We start from the raw sequence: 20,779 nt of genomic DNA on the forward strand, positions 1-20,779 counted from the left end.
CTCTCTGCTATGGCCTGGGAAAGCAGTAGAAGATGGCCCAAGTCCTTGGGTCCCTGTACCCACGTGGGAGACCAGGAAGAAGCTCCTGGTTCCTGGCTTCAGATCAGTGCAGCTACGGCAGTTGTGGCCATTTGGGGAGTGAACCATTGGCTGGAAGACCTCTCTCTCTCTTTCTCTGCCTCTCCTCTCTCTGTGTAACTCTGACTTTCAAATAAAATAAATAAATCTTTTTAAAAAATTCTCAGAAGTAGCATCTTTGGAAGTGAATATGGAGTGACATCTCAGAAATGGGTCCCTCCACTGACAAACCTGTTAGGCTGGCACAAACCGCCTGGAACAACTACAAGTTGTCCATTGGTATCTGAGGGGGATTGGTCCAGGACCCCTCACGCATGCCAAAAAAGGCAGATGTTCAAATCTCTCACATGGTACAGCATTTGCATATAACCTAGACACATCCTCCCATATACTTAAAACAATTTCTAAATGACTTACAAGCCTACTATAATATAAATACTATGTAAACCATTGTTACACTGCACTGTTCAGGGAACAATGACAATGTCTATATGTGTCAGTACAGATACAACTGTCTCCACACAGCTCACGGGCTGCGGTCAGCTGAATTCTCAGATGTGGAACATGCTACTGTACATGCTACTCACAAGATGTGCATTGTAGATGCTAAAACACACAGAAAGTGGAAGGATGGAAAAGATATCATAAGTAAATTGTACCTAAAAAATGGGCTGGCTATAATAAAAGACAAAATAGATTTTAAGTAAAAAGTTATTACCACAGACAAAGGACATTTTATACTTATGAAAAGGCCAAATCATTAAGAACATATAACAACAATCAATATACACACATCAAAGAATGGAGTACCCAAAATAAATAAGCAAATAGTGACAGAATAAAATAGAGAAATAGTGATATGATAACAACTGGAGAATTCAATAACGGACAGAGATGAACAAAAGATCAATAAGGAACTAGAAGACTTGAACGACAGCACAAACCAGCAAGATTTAAAAGGTTGTATATATAAAGCTGAAACCCAAAATAGAAAAATAAACATTGTTCTCAAGTACACAAGACCATTCTGTAAGAGAGATCACATGTTGAGCCACAAAACAAATTTTAATAAATTTAAAAGGGGATGGGCATTTGGCACAGCGGTCGCTGCTTGGGTCTCCTGCATCCCACATTGTAGTATATGGGTTCAAGCACTGACTCTGCTTCCAATTCCAAACTAAATCCAAAAAGCACATGGTATTAGTAAATCCTTTATTACTATATACAAAAGTCCTAAAGCTGTAGATCTGTAATTAAGAGTAATTTTAGAGGCTGAAAGCCAAAAACCATACTACAGACTGGCAAGAGCTTCTGTGGACCCTAACCTATGGCAAAAGGCAGGCGCGAGAACACACGTGCGAGAGAAGGATCACATCACAAGACAGGGTGCTGAAGAGCAGTTGTGAACTAGCTGGAGTCCTCTGTGGGTGCAGGGCCCAAGCACTCAGGCCATCTTCTGCTGCTTTTCCAGGCCCATTAGCAGGGAGCTGGATTGGAAGTGCGGCAGATGGGACTTGAACCAGCCCTCATCTGTGATGGCAGCATCGTAGGCAGCAGCTTAGCCCACTGCACCACAACGCAGGTCCCCATAAAATAATTTTTTAAAGAAAAAATACATTAACATGACAAAGGGCATTGATGATGGACACACAGCTAACATCATACTTAATGATAAAATACTAAAAACCTTCTCCCTAAGGTTAGGAATGAGAAACAAGATACCTGCTTTCACTTTGTACTGACTCTCCTAGCAGAGCTACTAGGCAAAAAAAAGGAAACAGGAGGCATATGAATTGGAAAGGAAGAAGGAAAACTATTTATATCTGCAGATTAAATACACATGCACACACCAAAAAACTAGAGGAGCTAATAAATAATTCAGCAATTTCAGAGTACAAGAAAAAAGTAAAAAAAAAAAAAAAGTTGTAATTCAAAAATTATCAATGACAATCACTTAAAGAAAATGGCCAAGAAGCACCATGTGAAAGAGGCTCGCTATTGGTTATCAGAGAAACACAAATCAAAACCAGCAAGATGCTACTTCACACCCACCAGGACGGCTTAATTAAAACAGTGGAAAATAAGTGTTGGCAGGGACGCAGAGAAGTTAAAACCTTGCTGCATTTTTTGGGAATGTAAGAGGGTACAGCTGCCATGAAAAACAGTTTGGCAGTTCCTCAAAAAGTCAAACAGAACAACATACAACCTAGGAATTCCACTCCTAAGTATACACAAAAGAGAAACACAAACATATGTCCACACAGAAACTTGGACATAAATGTTTACAGCAGCATTATTCACAAACTATGGAAACAGCAGGCACGCCCATCAGCAGATGAAGGGATAAACAAAGTGTGGAATATACATGCCACGGAACATTACTCTGCCGTAAAAGGGAAGGACATACTGCTCCGTGCCAGCCCTGCCTCTTGTGGGCTTTTGAGAGTGAACCAACAGATGGGAGTTGCACATGCTCTCTCTACCTCTTGATAAATAGAGCGAATGCAATCATACATTTATAACACTATAGCTGCAATTATCCTCTGTGACACATAATACCAAAACTCAGTCACTTATAACAACAAGCATTTATTTCCAGCTCATAGTCTGCAGGCCAGCTGTGGCTCTGCTGTTTTTCTTGTGATTAGCTCAACTTGGCTTAAGGTGTTGTTTTGGGATGAATGTGTTTGTCCAAAATATACGTGGACAAATATACTTGGAATATACTTGGAGGCAAGGCTTTTGAAGAGGTGGCAAATTAAAAACGAGGCTACACTGAGGATTAAGTTGCCAAAAAGTGAACTCTGGGAGAAAGAGTAAAACCACAACACTATGCATGCTGTCAAAAGTTAAAACAGTAAATGAAACCTCCATTCCTACACAAATTTGTAGCACATACATTTTCCAAGCTCAAACTGCAGTTCAACACTATTTGTTTGTTTGTTTTGGACTTCAATCCAAGTGCAAAGGAAATTTCCTTATTTCAAAATCCATTTCAGGAGCCAGAGTAGTGCTGTAGCGGGAAAGCCACCACCTGCAACGCTGGCATCCCATTTGGGTGACAGTTCATGTCCCAGCTGCTCCACTTTCAATCCAGATCCCTGTTAATGGCCTGGGAAAAGCAGAAGATGGCCCAAATGTTTGCACCCCTGACACCCATGTGGGAGACCCAGATAAAGCTCTGGCTCCTGGCTTCCGCCTGGATTAAGCCTGGCCATTGTAGCCATCTCGCAAGTGAAACAGTGAATGCAAGATCTCTCCCTATCTCTCCCCCCTCTCTCTGTAACCCTGACTTTCAAATAGACAGATAAATCTTTTCTGAGAAAAATCATTTTAAAGTGTAATTGAAGAGCCTCCATTTGCCTTTCAATTAGAAGTGACTAATCTGCAGGGTAATTACATGGCAAAAGGTAAACACCAGAGAACAATCTAGCATGAGTCTGCATTCTTTCAGGTCACGTGTACTCACTTAAAATCATGTGTTCATGGGAAACTCAGTTATCTCACATAGATCAGCACTAACCAACTAACATGCATAATCAGGTTTAATGACACAGAATATTAACGTTGAACCTCAGTTAAGTAATATATCATCCCTACAAAGGAATTCCATCATTTTTCCTGGTAGATGTATACATTACTAAAAAATTATATTCTATTGTTGTTTATTGAATTTTATAAATAAAAATTTTATGGAAGCTTGTTTTGTCTCTTGCTATGTAATTAACTATGCAATGTCCTAGACTGCCTCCTGGCATGCAAAACCTAAAACATTTACCTTCTGCCCTTTATTGAAGGCCACAGATTAATGGAACAGAATAGTGAGTTCAGAAATAGACGGTACATAAATATGACCACTTAACTTTTGAAAAAGGTTCAAATTGTTGGCAAAGAATAGTAATCTTAAGAAATGTGCTGGGGCCGGCACGGTGGCTCACTTGGCTAATCCTCAGCCTGCGGTGTTGGCACACCGGGTTCTAGTCCCAGTTGGGGTGCCGGATTCTGTCCCGGTTGCTCCTCTTCCAGGCCAGCCCTCTGCTGTGGCCTAGGAAGGCAGTGAAGGATGGCCCAAGTGCTTGGGCCCTGCACCCCATGGGAGATCAGGAGAAGCACCTGGCTCCTGGCTTCGGATCAGCACAGTGTGCCAGCCGCAGCGGCCATTGGAGGGTGAACCAACGGAAAAGGAAGACCTTTCTCTGTCTCTCTCTCACTGTCCACTCTGCCTGTCCAAAAAAAAAAAAAAAATGTGCTGGAATAACTACACATCCATGTTTGAAAAAACAAAAACTTCAAACTAATATCTCAAATGATCATACAAAAGTAATGCAAAGTAGATAATAGACTTAAATCCAAAATCTAAAACTATAATAAAACATCCAGAAGAAAACACATGAGAACGTCTCTGTTAACGTTTCTTAAATATGCCATCAAAAGCTTAAAAGACAAGCTGGCTCTGTGGCGTAGCAGGTTAAGCCTCCGCCTGCAGCGCTGGCATCCCATATGTATAACTAGTTCGAGTCCTGGCTACTCCACTTCCAATCCAGCTCTCTGGGAAAGCAGTGAAAGATGGGCCAGGTGCTTGGGCCCCTGCACCCACATGGGAGACTCAGAGGAAGCTCCTGCCTCCTGGCTTCAGATATGCCCAGCTCCAGTTGTTGCGGCCATTTAAAGAGTGAACCAGAAGATGGAAGCTCTCTCTCACTCTCACTCTCCCTCTCTCTGTCTGGAACTCTGCTTCTCAAATAAATAAATATTTTTAAAAAGTTTAAAAGAAAAATTGGCAAGAACTTACCAAAATTAAAAACCTTTGCTCTGGGGTCGGCACTGTGGTATAATGAGCTAAGCTTCCGCCTGTGGCACAGGCATCCCATACGGGCACTGGTTCATGTCCCAGCTGCTCCTCTTCTGATCCATTTCTCTGCTATGGCCTGGGAAGGCAGCGGAAGATGGCCCAAGTGCTTGGGCCCTGTACCGCATGGGAGACCCAGAGAAAACACCTGGTTCCTGGCTTTTGATCAGCTCGCTCTGGCCATTGTAGCCATTTGGGGAGTTAACCAGCAGATGGAAGACCTTTCTCTCTCTCTCCCTTTCTGTTTATAACTCTATCTTTCAAATAAATAAATAAATCTTAAAAGTTGAACTAGAATATAGAACTCTCAGAACTCAACAATATGGGGGATGGCGTTGTGGTGTAGTGGGTAATGGGTGCTAGTCTGAGTCGCAGATCTGCACTTCCAATCCAGCTCCCTGCTAATGCCCCTGGGAAAGAAGCAGAGGGTGACGTGCTTGGGCCCCTGCACCCACGTGAGAGACCCTCATGAAGCTCCTGGCTACCAGTCCAGCTGTTGTAGCCATCTGGTGATTGTATCAGACGATGGAAGATTTCTCTCTCTCTCTCTCTAACTGTCTTTCAAATAAATAAAATAAATCTTTAAAAAGAAAAACCTCAACAATAAGAAAATGAACAACCCATTTTTTTATTTTTTAAAGATTTATTATGTATTTGAAAGTAGAGGTCTTCTATCCACTGGTTAACTCCCCAATTGGCGGCAATAGTTGGAGCTGTGCTGATCCAAAGCTAGGAGCCAGAAGCTTCTTCTGGGTCTCCCACGTGAGTGCAAGAGCCCAAGGATTTGGGCCATCTTCTACTGCTTTCCCAGGCCATAGCGGAGAGCTAGATTGGAAGTGGAGCAGCTGGGACTCAAACTGTAGCCCATATGGGATGCTGACACTGTAGGCAGCGTCCTTACCCGCTACACCACAGTGCCCTCCCCAACCCAATTTTTAAAAATGGGAAAAGATCTGAAGTTGTTTCACCAAAAAGAATATATACATGACAAACAGGACCATGGAAAGACACTCAACATCATTAGTCATTAGGAAAATGCATATTCAAACCACAATAAAATACTCCCACGTAACTGTAAGAATGACTAATACGCTGTCTAAAGCACTGGGGTAGGTACAGAGCAACTGGAACTCTAGATGTTGCCAGTGGGAATGTAAAATGGTACATGCACCCTGGAAAACATGTTGGCAGTTTCTGATAAAGCTAAATATATGCCTATCATACAACTCAACAATCCCATGCCTAAGTTTTTACTCAAGAGAAATGAAAACTTATTTTTACACAAGAATCTGCACATGAATAATTACAGAAGCCTTTACTTGTAATTACCAAAAACTGGAAGCAAACCAAATGTTTTTAACTGATGCATGAATCAATAAATCGATGCATTCATTTGGTGGAACTCTATTCAGTCGTAACAGGAATGAACTACTGATTTACTTAATATCCATGAATCTTAAGTGCATTAAGTAAAGAATGCCAGACAAAAGATCACACACTACATTATTCAATCCACATGGTATTCTGGAAAACACAAAACTGTAGGGACAGAGAAGAAAATGCTTGCTAAGAGGTGGGGGGAAAAGGACATCACAAGAAAACTTGGGGGATGGTGTCTGAATTTGGTTGTGGTGGCAGTCAACACAACTCTGTATTTGACAAAATTCATAGCAGTGCAACCAGATGGAGTGAATTTTACTATATGTAAATCGAAATTTTAATGATTAATTTTTTAAGTGTTGAGAAAATTGGCTAACTCACTCCAGCAAAATAAATATCAGATAGATAAGGATTTAAACATATAAAATATAATTATAAAAGCACTGTAAAACAAACTGGGTAAATATTTTTATATTCTTAGTGTTGGAACAGTTTTTTTTAAATAAACATGACCCATGACCTGAAAACTATAAAGAAATAGACTAATAAATCTAATTACATAAACAGCAACAACTTTCCTTTGAAAAAAGCCAAAAGAGAATCCAGGGAAAACACCTGCAACACACCTGTTATTTTGAGCCTGATCCCACCGTCCACCACGACTTTCTCAAACACAGGAGAGAGGTACAAATGTCCAACTTACATATCTGAAAACTGCAGGATAAAAATAGAGAAAACCATTTATGAAAACCATAAAATAATGCTATATATCCATAGGATAATCAATACATGGGGATTTCAAATAAGTTCATGGAAAATGGAATTAAAAGATAATTTTGATGCAAAAAATTTTGAATCCATGCATATAAGGGATCTTCAAAAACCTCATAGAAATGCCTATTATGAAAAAAAGTAGGGACCAGTGCTGTGATGTAGTGGACTAACCCTCTGCCTGCAGCACCGGAATCCCATATGGGCACCGGTTTGTATCTCAGCTGCTCCTCTTCTGATCCAGCTCTCTGTTATAGCCTGGGAAAACAGTGGAAGATGGCCCAAGTCCTAGGGTCCCTGTACCCTCGTGGGAGACCCAGAAAAAGCTCCTGGCTCCTGACTTCGGATCAGCTCAGCTCCAGCCATGAGGACATCTGGGGAGTGAACCAGCCGATGAAGGACTTCTTTCTCTCTCTGCCTCTGCCTCTCTGTTACTCTAGCTCTCAAATCAATATATAAAATCTTAAAAAAAAAAAAAAAAAGGCATGGGGGCTGGCGCTGTGGCTCACTTGGCTAATCCTCCGCCTGCGGCGCCGAAATCCCATATGGGCGCTGGGTTCTAGTCCTGGTTGCTTCTCTTCCAGTCCAGCTCTCTGCTGTGGCCCGGGAAGGCAATGGAGGATGGCCCAGGTGCTTGAGCCCTGCACCTGCATGGGAGACCAGGAGGAAGCACCTGGCTCCTGGCTTCAGATCGGTATAGCTCCAGCCGTAGTGGCCATTTGGGGGTGAACCAATGGAAGGGAGACCTTTCTCTCTGTCTCTCCCTCTCACTGTATCTAACTCTGTAAATAAATAAATAAATAATCTTTAAAAAAAATAGGCACAGGTTTCAAAATTTTTTCAATAAATTTATCTTTCAATTTCATTGTCCACAAACCTCGTGAAGTACCCTCACATATGTATGCAAATAAACAGAAAAATGCTAAGAAGTGTATTTAACAAACCTATGACCATGGAGAAGGTTCAAGGAAGAGGATGGTGGTCATAAAAAAAACTTTGGTTTGACTTATAGTTTGAATTTTTCAACAAGCATGTATCATGTAACACTTGCTAGAATTAAAATTGAGAATGTGTAACTGGTTCATATAAATAATTTCCTTGAATTTTATAAACAGTTCAAAAGCTAAGCAAAATAACCATATTTTTAAGCAAGTGAGTTGGTTTAGACAAATACAATTATGACACAACTTATAGTTTCTGCCTCACTTGAATTTTTCACCAATAGAAATCACTGTAGGGTATTCATGTTGTTCCTATTTTATACAACTTATAGCTTATATTATTTGCCACATCCTTGCTTCTTTTTTTTTTTTTTTTTTTTTTTTTTTTGGACAGGCAGAGTTAGACAGTGAGAGAGACAGAGAGAAAGGTCTTCCTTCCGTTGGTTCAGCCCCCAAATGGCTGCTACGGCCAGCGCGCTGCGCCAATCTAAAGCCAGGAGCCAGGTGCTTCCTCCTGATTTCCCATGCGGGTGCAGGGCCCAAGCACTTGGGCCATCCTCCACTGCCCTCCTGGGCCACAGCAGAGAGCTGGACTGGAAGAGGAGCAACTGGGACAGAATCTGGCATCCCAACTGGGACTAGAACCCGGGGTGCCGGCACCGCAGGTGGAGGATTAGCCTAGTGAGCTGTGGTGCAGGCTACATCCTTGCTTCTTTTTTTTTTTTTTTTTTTTTTTTTGTTTTTGTTTTTGTTTTGACAGGCAGAGTGGACAGTGAGAGAGAGACAGAGAGAGAAAGGTCTTCCTTTGCCGTTGGTTCACCCTCCAATGGCCGCCGCTGCAGCCGGCGCACCGCGCTGATCTGATGGCAGGAGCCAGGAGCCAGGTGCTTTTCCTGGTCTCCCATGGGGTGCAGGGCCCAAGCACCTGGGCCATCCTCCACTGCACTCCCTGGCCATAGCAGAGAGCTGGCCTGGAAGAGGGGCAACCGGGACAGAATCCGGCGCCCCGACCGGGACTAGAACCCGGTGTGCCAGCACCACACAGGAGGATTAGCCTATTGAGCCACGGCGCCGGCTACATCCTTGCTTCTAACAATATATTGCTGAGTACTATCACCCTATTAAAGAAAGAGTTTTGTTCATATTTTTATTTAAAGTTTCATCTGTCATAGAGGAAGCACACAGTGAAAGTTAAACTGATTTCAGCATGTGTTTTGTGAGATGCTGTAAAACACATACGTTTTGGGTCCGGCACTGTGGTGTAGCGGGTAAAGCCGCCACCTGCAGTGCCATCATCCCATATGAGAGCTGGTTCAAGTCCTGGCTGCTCCATTTCTGATCCAGCTCTCTGCTATGGCCTGGGAAAGCAGCAGAAAACAGCCCAAGTCCTTGAACCCCTGCAGCTGTGTGGGAGACTGGAAGAAGCTCCTGGTTCCTGGCTCCGGATCTGCTCAGTTCCAGCCATTGCAGCCAATTGGGCAGTGAATCAGCGGATGGAAGACCTCTCTTTCTCTCTCTGCCTCTGCCTCTCCATAACTCTCTCCATTTATCTGTATTATTAATTCAAATAAATAATCTTAAAAATATATATTTCATTCATGTTTTTATCCTTAGCACAGAAAGTAATTTTTTAAAGATTTATTTATTTGAAAGGCAGAGAGTTAGAGAGAGAGAGATCTTCCATCTACTGGTTCACTCCCCAAATGTCTGCAACAGCCAGAGCTGAGCTGATCTGAAGCCAGGAGCTTCTTCTGGGTCTGCCATGCAACTGCAGGAGCCCAAGGATTTGGGCTATCTTCTATTGTTTCACCAGGCCATAGCAGAGAGCTAGATCGGAAGTGGAACGGCTGGGACTCGAACAGGTGTCCACATGGGATGCTGGCACTGCAGGCAGCTGCTTCACCCGCTACACCACAGTGCCAGCCCCTCAGAAAGTAACTGATAGATCACTTATGCAGCCCTTGCTTTGTGCCAAACACCTTTCTAAGTACTTAATCCTTACAATTCTAGGAAGTGGGCACTATATGTATGATCCCCGTTTTACATAAGGAAACTAAGCTACAAAATAGTAATTTGCCCGAAGACATTAAAAGCTGAACTTCAGTCTGAGGCAGTGTGGCCAGAGTACATAAGCAGTTTTAAGCATCACTATATAATGCCTCTTAGTCACTGAATGAAGGAATATGTGTGCAGCCATTAGTCTAGAATTCATCCCCGAATTATAACATCATTCCTGTGGAAATAATCAGAGAAGTCCTAGTCCCAAATGCTACACTGAATACCAGCAACTTGGGCACTGGTATACAATAGACAGAGTCATAGATTATAGATAGTATTTGTGGTCCTTTGAAAGAAATTAGGAGCTGCCAAACTGGCTTCAATAAAACATAAAATGTCATAAAATATATAATATATACACATCATTATATTTATATATATATATATATATGTCAATTGGTGTAATAGCTAGGTCCTCTACCTTTTGTAAAGCTATAGGATTTGTGTCGCCATCCACTATAGCTTTCGCTACTGATTCTGAGGAAAGACATACTTGAGCCCTGGTAACCTCAAGGGGTATACTCAGCAATGTCCTGGCAGACTTGATTATTTGCAGTATACTAATGTGATTGAGAATTCAGGCACCACGACGTGTTAGGAGTCCAGCAACCTGAACAGTCTCAGCTCTCCTGGGTGACTGAACAAATTATGATCATATATACTATATACTCAGCCCCCACTTAGAGAGGGAGCATCTAGCTTTTTTTTTTTTTAATATTGGGCATTGAGTCCAATTTGATGACTTTTTCACTAGCTGCTAAAGGGCATCAGAAGGGTCCAGCTCACTGTAGGCAACAATTTTTAACAGGAACCCCGAGCCGGAAATCTGTGTACCAGCCACCTCTTTGCTGGTGAGCTCCAGCTCCCCGCTTAGACTGCTTATACTAATGTCGGCAGCAGAGTTGAGAACAAAGATACAAAAGTAGTACTCTTTGCAGCTCTTCATCTAGGAAATACCCTTTTCCAGTAACCTGCCTCTCACCTTTCATCTAAGCGAAATTCTGAGTCCGACAGCTTTGTTCCTCCATTTGGTTATACACAACTGGAAAGGCTGGGGAAAACTTCAAGTTCTAACCAATCCAAGTTGGAAATCACAAAAACAGGTTTTTTGGGAGGAAAAAAAAAAGATTGAAGAAGAGGCAAGGTGAAGAGAAAAGCCAGTCAGTGGGCCAGGGTCACACACTCTGGCAGGGCCCAGAGGACAGGGTCTGGGGACATGGGCTGTGCAATCTGTGACCGAGGGGGAAACGTTTTTAAGGTGTTTGCTCCCCTCCACCCATCCGGTAACTGCCTTCGATGATCTTTTTCCCCGCATGCTCATGAGACAGACTAGTCGGAAAATATTCTATCATGTATTTGGCATTTATGTGCCAGGCATTGTGATAAGCAGTTAAACAGGCATTTGCTCCCACGACCCTCAAAAACAAAAGCAAAACCCTCCAGTATTAGTATTAGTATTAGCATTATATTAGTATTAGTATTAGTATTAGTATTAGTATTAGTATTAGTATTAGTATTAGTATTAGTATTAGTATTAGTATTGTTACCGGTTGAAATCTAGGGATAAGGACATGGAGCTTCAGACAGGTGACACGACACCGCCACACCAGTCCGGGCAGGCCCCCCTGACTCCGTTTAACAGGCATTTGGCTGGAACCTCCCCGCGCCAGGCGCCCTGGGACCCGGGACACCCCGGGCGGCACACACAGCCCCGTCCTCGGCGTCCGCTTCGGGGCCCACAGACCACCACGCAAGGTAGCGCAGGGCTACAACAAAAGGGGCACACGCCCGCACCCCACGGCCCGAAGGAGCCCCAGGAGCGGCGGGGCGCAGGCCGCCGGCCTCTCACCGGGGGCGCGACTCGGCGTCGGGTCCGGCGGGGAGCGGGGACCCACTGGACCCGGTCCGCGGAAACTGTTGGCCGCGCGCTGCCCAGCTCTCCGTCCGGCGGCCCCACCCGCCCAGCCCCCGCCACGCCCGGGTGACCCCGAGCCCCTGAGGCTGTGGCCTTTGACCCCGTCACGCGAACCCCCCGCCCTCCTACCTGAGGTGACCCCGGCGTGCCCCCCCTCTCCTGAGGTGACCCTGAGTCCCTGAGGCTGTGGCCTTTGACCCCGTCACCAGGGACCCCCCCCCCGCCCTCCTACCTGAGGTGACCCCGGCGTGCCCCCCCCGCCCTCCTGAGGTGACCCCGAGCCCCTGAGGCTGTGGCCTTTGACCCCGTCACGCGAACCCCCCGCCCTCCTACCTGAGGTGACCCCGGCGTGCCCCCCCCCGCCCTCCTGAGGTGACCTAGACCCCAGGCCACCCCCGGGACCCCCTGGCCTGAGGTGACCCCAGCGCCTCCCCGACCCCCCTGCAGCCCGAAACTACCCCCGGGACCCCCTGGCCTGAGCAGACCCCGACCCTTTGGGACCCTCCTGCCTGTGGTGACACCACGCGGCCACACCTGGGGATGCCGGACCGCCCCTAAACCCGCGGCCAGCCCGGAAGGGCCGGATCCAGAGGGTTCCTCGCTGTCCTTAGTGACAAGAGTAACGCGCCAGGCCACGCACAGACAGCGAGGAACGGGAAACGGAAAAACGGCCCAGAGGCGTCAAAGTTCTGTTTCGGAAGCACATGTAGGCCAGCGAGTCCTGCCGGCGTCCGCCTCGCCGCCCGTGTGGGCTTCCCGGGCGTCCCGCGCGCCGCGCGCCCCCTGTCGGACACGGGCGCGGGCGGGGCACTACGCACGCGCAGTTGAGTGGGTGCGAGGGAGCCGCGTACCCGCAGGGAGGACCGAATGCGCACGCGCCGTGCAGCGCGCCCCCCTCCGGACGGAGGGCAGGCGCGGAGCACTGCGCAGGCGCGGGTCGGTAAGGCTGAGGCGGCTGAAGCTGGCGGGGGTGGTCCGGCACCTGCAGGGGCGACGGTCTGCGCACGCGCGAGCCGGCGCTCCTCCTGCAGGAGCGGAGCCGCCCCGTGCGCCCGCAGGTCGCTGGTGGCAGGTGCCTGCTCTCCGGCGGGGCGGCCTGGGCGCTGTCACCGCCGGCCGCCGCAGCCCCTGCAGGGCTGGAGCAGAACCGGGGGTGCCGAGGGAGGGGACACTGCGAGAGGGCCGCGCGCCGGCCGCCGCCGCCCCGGCGCTGAGCGTCGGTGAGTGCCGCCGGGACCCCTGTTCGCGCGCTCGCTCCCAGGCTCGCGGCTCCGGGGCCGCGTCCACGCCCGGTCGGCTCTGCCCGCCCTCGTCCTCTCCCGCAGCCCCGCACCCCCGCCCCGAGGCGTCTCCCGCAGCCCCCGCCGCGCTGTTAGATTCGGGGCGCTTTGGGTGTGTCCACTTCCCTGCGGGCGCTGCTGCAGAAACTTGGTGCCCGCGGAGCCCTTTGTGCGTGCGGAGCCGAGAGGTGGACGAAGGCGCCGTCGCAGCAGGGCGCGGGCCTCCGCGCGCCGGGGGCTGGCATGGCGCCCGCGTCCCCGGCTGGGGCGAGGCGGGGCCGCGGGGACGCCCCGCTCCTCTCGGCGCAGGTGCCCGCAGCGGCAGGGAAGCGCCCCCGCCCCGCCCTGCCCTGCCGGACTCAGCCTGCGCCCGCCCGCCTCATTCCCGACGGTCCAGCCTGAGTGGCGTGAGTGTCCGCCACCCTCCCTGGGGTGGGCGCGGGAGCCCCCGGCGCGGGCGGGGTGCGTGCGCCTACAGCTGGGGCTCTCTTCCCGGTGGGCCCCAAGCCCCAGAGGGCAGGGCCCGGTTTGGGCGCGGGGCTCCGGCAGGTGCACTGTGTGCGTTGTGTGGGGCGCGGCCCGCTGCGCCTCCTTGGGAGTGACACAGAGAAAGCTGTCGCCTCCGAGGGCTGCTCTGTGCCTCCTGGCCTGTGGGCCAGGCTCTCCACGCGAGACAGGCACCGGGAAATGCTCGCGCAGCGAGTCACGGGGTCGGGTGCAGACCCGGGCGTGGCGCAGGGGTCACCTTCCTCTGAGTCCTCCTGAGCACCCGAAGCGTTTGAATCAGGAAGTTTTGCTCCTGCCTCTTGCACACTTGGGAAGACTCCGGCCGTTTTTGAAAGTTTGCCTCGTGGAAGCGTGAGAGAAAGGGGGGAATAGGTAAAAGTGCCGCGAGAATGCCCCTCACCCCACTTCTTTAAAAATTTACTCGAGACTGCTTTTCAGTTGCACACTTGGTTACTCTGACACACGGGACACCGGTTGCTCCGCCCGCCACGCTGAGACAGGACAGCCTTAGGAACGAGAGGGGTAGTGCCTGTGCCAGGCACCCCGGGGAGCCTGTCCTGACCTGGCAGGATGCAAGGGCCTGGGTAGACTCCTGGGCTGGCCTTTGCCCCAGCAGCCCTGCTTCCCAGCATGACCGGGGCCTGGTCTGTGGAGCCTGCCCCCGCGGACGGCCTCTTGGTGGATGGGGTCCTTGCCCCGGGAGCCTCAGGATGGAGCGGAAGGGACGGTCCATTCAGAAGGAGCCGTAATGTCGATGAGATCAGTGCCACAGCTTGTCCAGCAAAGTAGCTGTGGTGGCCACAGGTGGGGCTGGGGGGAGCAGCTTCAGCGACAGCACAAGGCCCCACCCCGGGCTGGATGTTAGACTCCCTGGGGAAATGTCCCTGTATCCACCCCAGAGCCCAGAATCTCCAGGGACCTCAGACTTTAGTTGTTGTTTTCCTAATTTTTATTGATCAATTTCCATTTTATTTGAAAGGCAGAGAGAGAGACAAATCTTCCAGGGGTCAGTGCTGTGGTGTAGCGGGTAAAGCCACTGCCTGCAGTGCCAGCATCCCATATGGGCACCAGTTCCTGTCCTGGCTGCTCCACTTCCAATCCAGCTCCCTGCTAAGGGCCTGGGAAAAGCAGTGGAAGATGACCCAAGTGTTTGGGCCTCTGGCACCCACGTGGGAGACCTGGCTGCTGACTTCAGTTTGGCCCCACCCTGGCTGTTGAGGCCATTTGGGGAGTGAGCCAGAGGATGGAAGACCATGTTTTTTTCCTCTATAATTCTGACTCTCAAATAGATGAATCAATCTTAAAAACAAGAAAGAAATCTTCCATCTGCTGGTTCACTCCCCAAATGCCCACAACAGCCACAGCTGGGCCAGGCTGTGGAGCCCGAGTTCCAGGAGCCTGGAACTCAATCTAGGTCTCCCACATGGGCGGCAGGGACCCAAGGACTTGAGCTGTGGTCTGTGTGTCCCAGGGTGCACACTAGGAGGAAACCGGAATCAGAGGTGGAGGCAGGGCTCCAGTCCAGGCCCTCTGATAGGGGATCCAGGCGGTGAATTGTGCAACAAGACCAGTGCCCAGGGCCTGGCGTTGAGAGTGGGCTGGGAAGTGACAGGCAGGTGTGTGTGTGTGTGGCAGTCCAGGCTGGCGGGAACACTGCAGGTCCACACCTTGTGGCAGAGAGAAAGGCCTGGGAGCCCCCATCCGTGCTGCCAGTGCCCCCTCCCCTGAGTGGCTCAGAGGCATTTGTGCACCTGGAGAGGTTTGGCGTCCACAGGCTGCTGGGCTGCTTCCCGGGAGCCTGTGGCGAGGCCTTGCTGGATACCGAAGAGCCACGTAACCTCCCCAGGGACGCCGATGGCCTCCTGACCTCATTCCCTGCGCCTGAAGGAGCTCCGCAGCCAGCAGGGCAGGGGTGGGGCTGAGGCCGCCACAAAGGTCAGGACGGTGGACGGACGGCAGCCCACGTTTCGTGGGACTCTCCCAACAGCCCCCCTTGGCTTAGGCCGGTCCAGCCTCTGCCTGAGGCATCACAGTAAACCCAGAGCTGGGGGTTCTGGGGGGACGGCGCCTCCGGCCGTGGATAGAGCCGGGGACCCTCGAGCTAGGTCCCCACCTGGGCCTGCCCCCAGGCTCTGGGGCGGCAGCTGCAGCTGGGATTTGTCCCTGCTCAGCCACACAGGGGCGGCTGAGTGAGCAAGTCGACCTGGGACTTGTCTCTGTGCACCTCCACGTATGTTACACGTGAGTCATAGTCGTGCAGTTGTCTTGATGTGTCGTGGACCTGTGGGCCTTTCAAAGGGCAGCGAGGAGAAGTCAACGTGAACAAACCCCCAGCGGGTCACCGGTACAAGAGCTGGCCTGCAAACCTGCTTGTCTGAAACAAAACCTTGTGGTCAAGTGCACCTGCTTTTTGTAAACTTTTTTTTATTTTTTAAGACCTTTATTTGAAAGGCAGAAGACAGGGGGAGAGAGCTTGCGTCCGCTCGCTGACTCCTCAGAGGCCCACAGCAGCACTGCTGGGCCAGGCCAATGCCACAAGGCAGGGACGGAATCCAGGTCTGCCATCCAGGGGGTGGCAGGGAGCCAACTCAGGCCGTCATCTAGTGGCTCCTGGAATGCATTCAGCAGGACACTGGGATTAGTGGTGGAGCCAGGACTTGAACCCAAGTACGCCAGTACCGGCTGCAGGTTTCCCAACCAGCAGCTTAAGCCCTAGGCCAGACGCCAACCCTGTACTGTTTTGTTTTTTGTTTTTTTGTTTTGTTTTTTTTTTTTTTTTTTGACAGGCAGAGTTAGACAGTGAGAGAGAGAGACAGAGAAAAAGGTCTTCCTTTTCCATTGGTTCACCCCCGAAATGGCCGATCCGAAGCCAGGAGCCAGGTGCCTCCTCCTGGTCTCCCATGCAGGTGCAGGGCTCAAGGACTTGGGCCATCCTCCACTGCCTTCCCAGGCCACAGCAGAGAGCTGGACAGGAATAGGAGCAACCGGGACAGAATCCGGTTGGCGCCCCAACCAGGACTAGAACCCGGGGTGCTGGCGCTGCAGGCGGAGGATTAGCCTAGTGAGCCGCAGCGCCGGCCTGTTGTTTTTGTTTTTAAGATTTATGTATTTCTTTGAAAGGCAGAGTTACAGACAGGCAGAGGCAGAGAGACAGGTCTTCCATCTGCTGGTTCACTCCCCAGATGGCCACAACAGCGGAGCTGCGCCTACCTGGAGCTAGGAGTGTCTTCTGGGTTTCCCATATGGGTGCAAAGACCCAAGGACTTGGGCCATCTTCCACTGCTCTCCTAGGCCATAGCAGAGAGCTGGATCAGAAGTGGAACAGCTGGGACTTGAACCAGCGCCCATGTGGGATGCCGGCACTGCAGACCAGGGATTTAAGAGGCTGCGCCATAGCGCCAGCCCCCCCCCCCATACTGTTTTTAACTGACTCCAGCCGTGATACCCTGTGGCATGTAAACTCCACCACTGTGTGAGCCACTGCAAGGAAACGTGTAGACGGGGACCCCCCACTGGGATGCTGCAGCCACAGACGCACAGGCCAGCAAAAGCACCAGGGCCCACCGTGTGCAGTGCTAAATATCAGCCATTTTTTCCCTTTTTTAAAGAAAACAGAGTTTTAGTGCCTGCACCCTGCCCGTCTGCCCAGAGATCACATGTTGGCCGCACCTGGGACGCATCCAGCCCCCTTCTCAGTACAGCACCTGAGGCCTTGGCCAGGTGGGCCTGGGTCCGGTCTTTCTGGCTCATTCCCTGCTGCCACCTCTGTGTGGAAGTTCCAACCGCACGGCACAGTTCGCTGTTCCCCTCACCAGCCTGACCACTGAGTTGCTCGTGGCTGGCACCCTGTGCCCACTCCTCGCCGAGCCTTCCAGGGCCATCCCTGTGTGTCACTGCTGCATGGGCGCCCAGAGTGGGTCCCTGTCCCCTCCAGTCTCGTGTGATACGTAGCTCCGGTCACAGCAGGTACACCTGCAGGCCGCACACTCTGGGCTGAGAATGTTAGCGTTTTCATGCCCACGTCTTTAGCCGGTGCCGGTCACACAGCAAGCACAGGGAGATGCCTGCTGAACGAGTTCTTCTGGGTGGTGTACCCGCAGCGTCCATGGCCACCCCCAGCAGATATTAGGATGCTTTCCCAGCTGAGGAGGTCGCCTGCCAGGCCGCGTGTTTCACGCCTTGGCAGCATGAGCAGAGCGTGGTTGGCGGTCTCCTGTGGCACTGGGACATCTGTCTGGGGCTCTGTTGAGGCCCCCCTTCCCACATACCGGCCTCTGGGCCTTGCATCTGTGGAGGGAGGCACACCTGAGCTCAGAACACAGCAGGACGTGTGCTGTGGTGGGGCAGCCTTGTGCCTTGCGCCGGGACCCCGTCCACGTCTCACTGGTCTCCAGGCCACTCGGCAGTGACCTGTGTGAAGCATTACCGCCACGCTGCTCCACACGTACAGAGACAATAACTTCGTATGGATGAGTACCTAGAGGGGTGGGCTCTTGGCCGGCAGCTGAGGTGCCGCTGAGAAACCCCTGTCCCACATCAGTGCCTGGGTTTGAGTCCCAGCTCAACCCTGATTCCAGCTTCCTGTGGATGTGCAACCTTGGATACAGCAGGTGATGGCTCAAGTACGTGGATCCCTGCCACCCTTCGGAGAGAACCAGATGGAATTCTGGGTTCCTGGCTCCGTCCTTACCCAGCCCTGACTGTTGGAGGCATTTGGGAAGAAAACCAGCAGGTGGAAGGTTCTCTCTCTCTCTCTCTCTCTCTGCCTTTCAAATAAAAGAAGATAAATATTAAATATTTTTAATTGAATGGGCACATAGAAATTAGATGTCAAATTCAAGCCCACAATGGAGGAGAAAGCACACACACACAGAGGTGGAGGTGTTTGGCATTTCTCCAGCAGGCTGCCGAGCCGTGGCACCTGAAGACCAGGTGCCCACAGACTGGCACGACCAGTAGCTCTTAAGCCAATGGCAGTTACAGGAAAAACTGTTTTTGGAGGAATCCTGGCGAGCCGTCAGAGCATTCTCAGAGATTAGAGCCCCAGGTTTGCAGTAGCTCTGCGCCCGGCCAATTGCTCACCTAAAAACTAACCATGAGATACTCGAGGGCTTGAGTAATGTTTAATTTCTCAACAGTAAGCAAATAGGGCTTTCAGGGCGGGGCGGGGGTGGTGATTGGCTTTCCCCTTCCTGACTGTGTCCCTGGGAGGCCTGAAGTGACCCCTCTTCAGAGGGAAGTTCTCGGAGGCGCTCTTGTGGGGCGGAGGGGCGGGGGGCGAGGGGCGGCCAGAGTCAAGCCTGCTTGCCTTAGAGTAGCGGCCAGGCCTGGATCGCGGCCATCCCCGCTTCCAGGGCCCCTGCTGCCCGTGTGGAGTGTTTTCAGACACTCTGACTTCCTTTTCCCATGTACATTTGCTTTCATGACCAGAGAGCTTTCCAGATTTTGTAATTCTGGGATTTCCTCTTTTCCGCTGCTTTTGCTCAAACAGCAGACGCAAGTAGAGTTCAGTGAGACTTAGCTGAAGCGCCACACACACGAGGCAGCAGGCCGGTGAGACGCCTGGTGCGGCGGTACAGCTCGCGGGCTGCGTGTTCCCTGTTGGTGTCTGATGTTCGGGGAGCCGTGTGTAAGGTTTTTACAAAGACAGTCCCTTTGGAGGCTCCACGGTGGTTAAGAACACACACTTGGCGTTTACAATGGGCCGAGGTTCAGATCCTGGCCCTGCAGCTTCCCTGTCCTGTCTCCTCGGGCCACAGGACTTCCTCTTGGTTTCTTCGTCTGGCAAAGGGGGTTGATGGCAGAAGCCGGGGCTGAGCTCTGAGGCTATGGAAGCGCGCTGCGTACACCAAAGCGTCTTCCGTAGCCGTGCACCAGGCGGCACCCGAGAGCTACCGCGGAGGCACCTGCGCTCCGGCCTGCCCCGGGTCAGCCAGCATGCTTGCAAGGGGAGAGATGCTTCCTGACCATTTTGCAGATGGCATGAACGTGCCTTCCATCTGCCCAAAGGTGACGGACAGTCATGCCGGGGAGGCTCCCGCCCCTCCTGATGCCCCTGGAGGCCTCAGCTCTCCCACACCCCTGGGCCACCCTGCCAGACTCGAGAGGCTTGCCGGCCCCGCCCCGGAGCCCTCTGCACGGGGCCGCCGCCTTCCAGACGGTGCTCGCATAACCCTGCAGGAAGACCCACGGCCCGAGCCTCTCCAAGATTCAGGTCAGTTCTGGACGGCGCGACTTGTGCCCTCCCCTCCCTGCCTGGGCCTGGGGGGGACAGGGTTCAGCGCCGAGGCATTTCCTTTCTCGGCCCGGCTTCTCTGCCCAGAGGCTTCTTTCTGGTCCTCCCTGGTGGAGGCAGGAAGCTCACCTTGGCCACACCAGCTGCCCGTCTGGACGGCCCCACCTGCAGGCATGGCCCCCTCCCCTCTTTGCCTGAAGCACCCCTGGAAGCCGTTCATAGCCACGGGCTGTGTGTGTCATCGGCACTGCTCGACTGCAGTCTCTCCCCCGTCAGTTCTAGAAGTGGGCTGGTTCATGAAGCTGCCACTCAGCATCGCTGCGTACTGTGTCAGCCTCCATTTCCGCACATTTGGACCATGTGGTTAATTAAAAGTCATTTTAGGCCGGCACCGCGGCTCACTAGGCTAATCCTCCGCCTAGCGGCGCCGGCACACCGGGTTCTAGTCCCGGTCGGGGTGCCGGATTCTGTCCCGGTTGCCCCTCTTCCAGGCCAGCTCTCTGCTGTGGCCCGGGAGTGCAGTGGAGGATGGCCCAAGTGCTTGGGCCCTGCACCCCATGGGAGACCAGGAGAAGCACCTGGCTCCTGCCTTCAGATCAGCGTGGTGCGCCGGCTGCAGTGCGCCGGCCACGGCGGCCATTGGAGGGTGAACCAACGGAAAAGGAAGACCTTTCTCTCTGTCTCTCTCTCTCACTGTCCACTCTGCCTGTCAAAAAAAAAAAAGAAAGAAAGAAAGAAAAAAGAAGAAAAGAAAAAGTGATTTTA

At 51.2% G+C, this 20,779-nt stretch overlaps 2 protein-coding genes across 6 annotated transcripts in view; one reads left to right on the forward strand and one right to left on the reverse strand.

The window, feature by feature from the left end:
- Positions 1 to 12,922, reverse strand: part of LOC100346422 (ATP-binding cassette sub-family A member 17) — a 104,743-nt gene extending 91,821 nt beyond the window's left edge. The window contains exons 1-3 of the mRNA XM_051836195.3: positions 12,527 to 12,922; positions 11,060 to 11,147; positions 6,934 to 7,021 (exon numbers count right to left, since the gene is read on the reverse strand). The gene's annotated coding sequence lies outside the window, so the exon portion shown is untranslated. The remainder of the gene's footprint in view (positions 1 to 6,933; positions 7,022 to 11,059; positions 11,148 to 12,526) is intronic.
- Positions 12,923 to 12,938: 16 nt separating this feature from the next.
- The window catches only part of ABCA3 (ATP binding cassette subfamily A member 3), a 40,755-nt gene continuing 32,914 nt past the window's right edge, over positions 12,939 to 20,779 (forward strand). For 2 of the 5 annotated variants that reach the window (XM_089321421.1, XM_089321422.1), the window contains exons 1-3: positions 12,939 to 13,212; positions 18,357 to 18,511; positions 19,789 to 19,992. The gene's annotated coding sequence lies outside the window, so the exon portion shown is untranslated. Of the gene's footprint in view, positions 13,213 to 18,356; positions 18,512 to 19,788; positions 19,994 to 20,779 lie in introns of all 5 variants that reach the window. The other 3 variants (XM_051836186.3, XM_089321424.1, XM_051836189.3) reach the window with 3 other exon arrangements.

This window comes from Oryctolagus cuniculus, chromosome 19 (assembly GCF_051225735.1).
Source record: "Oryctolagus cuniculus isolate XC-2025 breed Fujian yellow rabbit chromosome 19, ASM5122573v1, whole genome shotgun sequence".
NCBI classification, from domain to species: domain Eukaryota; kingdom Metazoa; phylum Chordata; class Mammalia; order Lagomorpha; family Leporidae; genus Oryctolagus; species Oryctolagus cuniculus.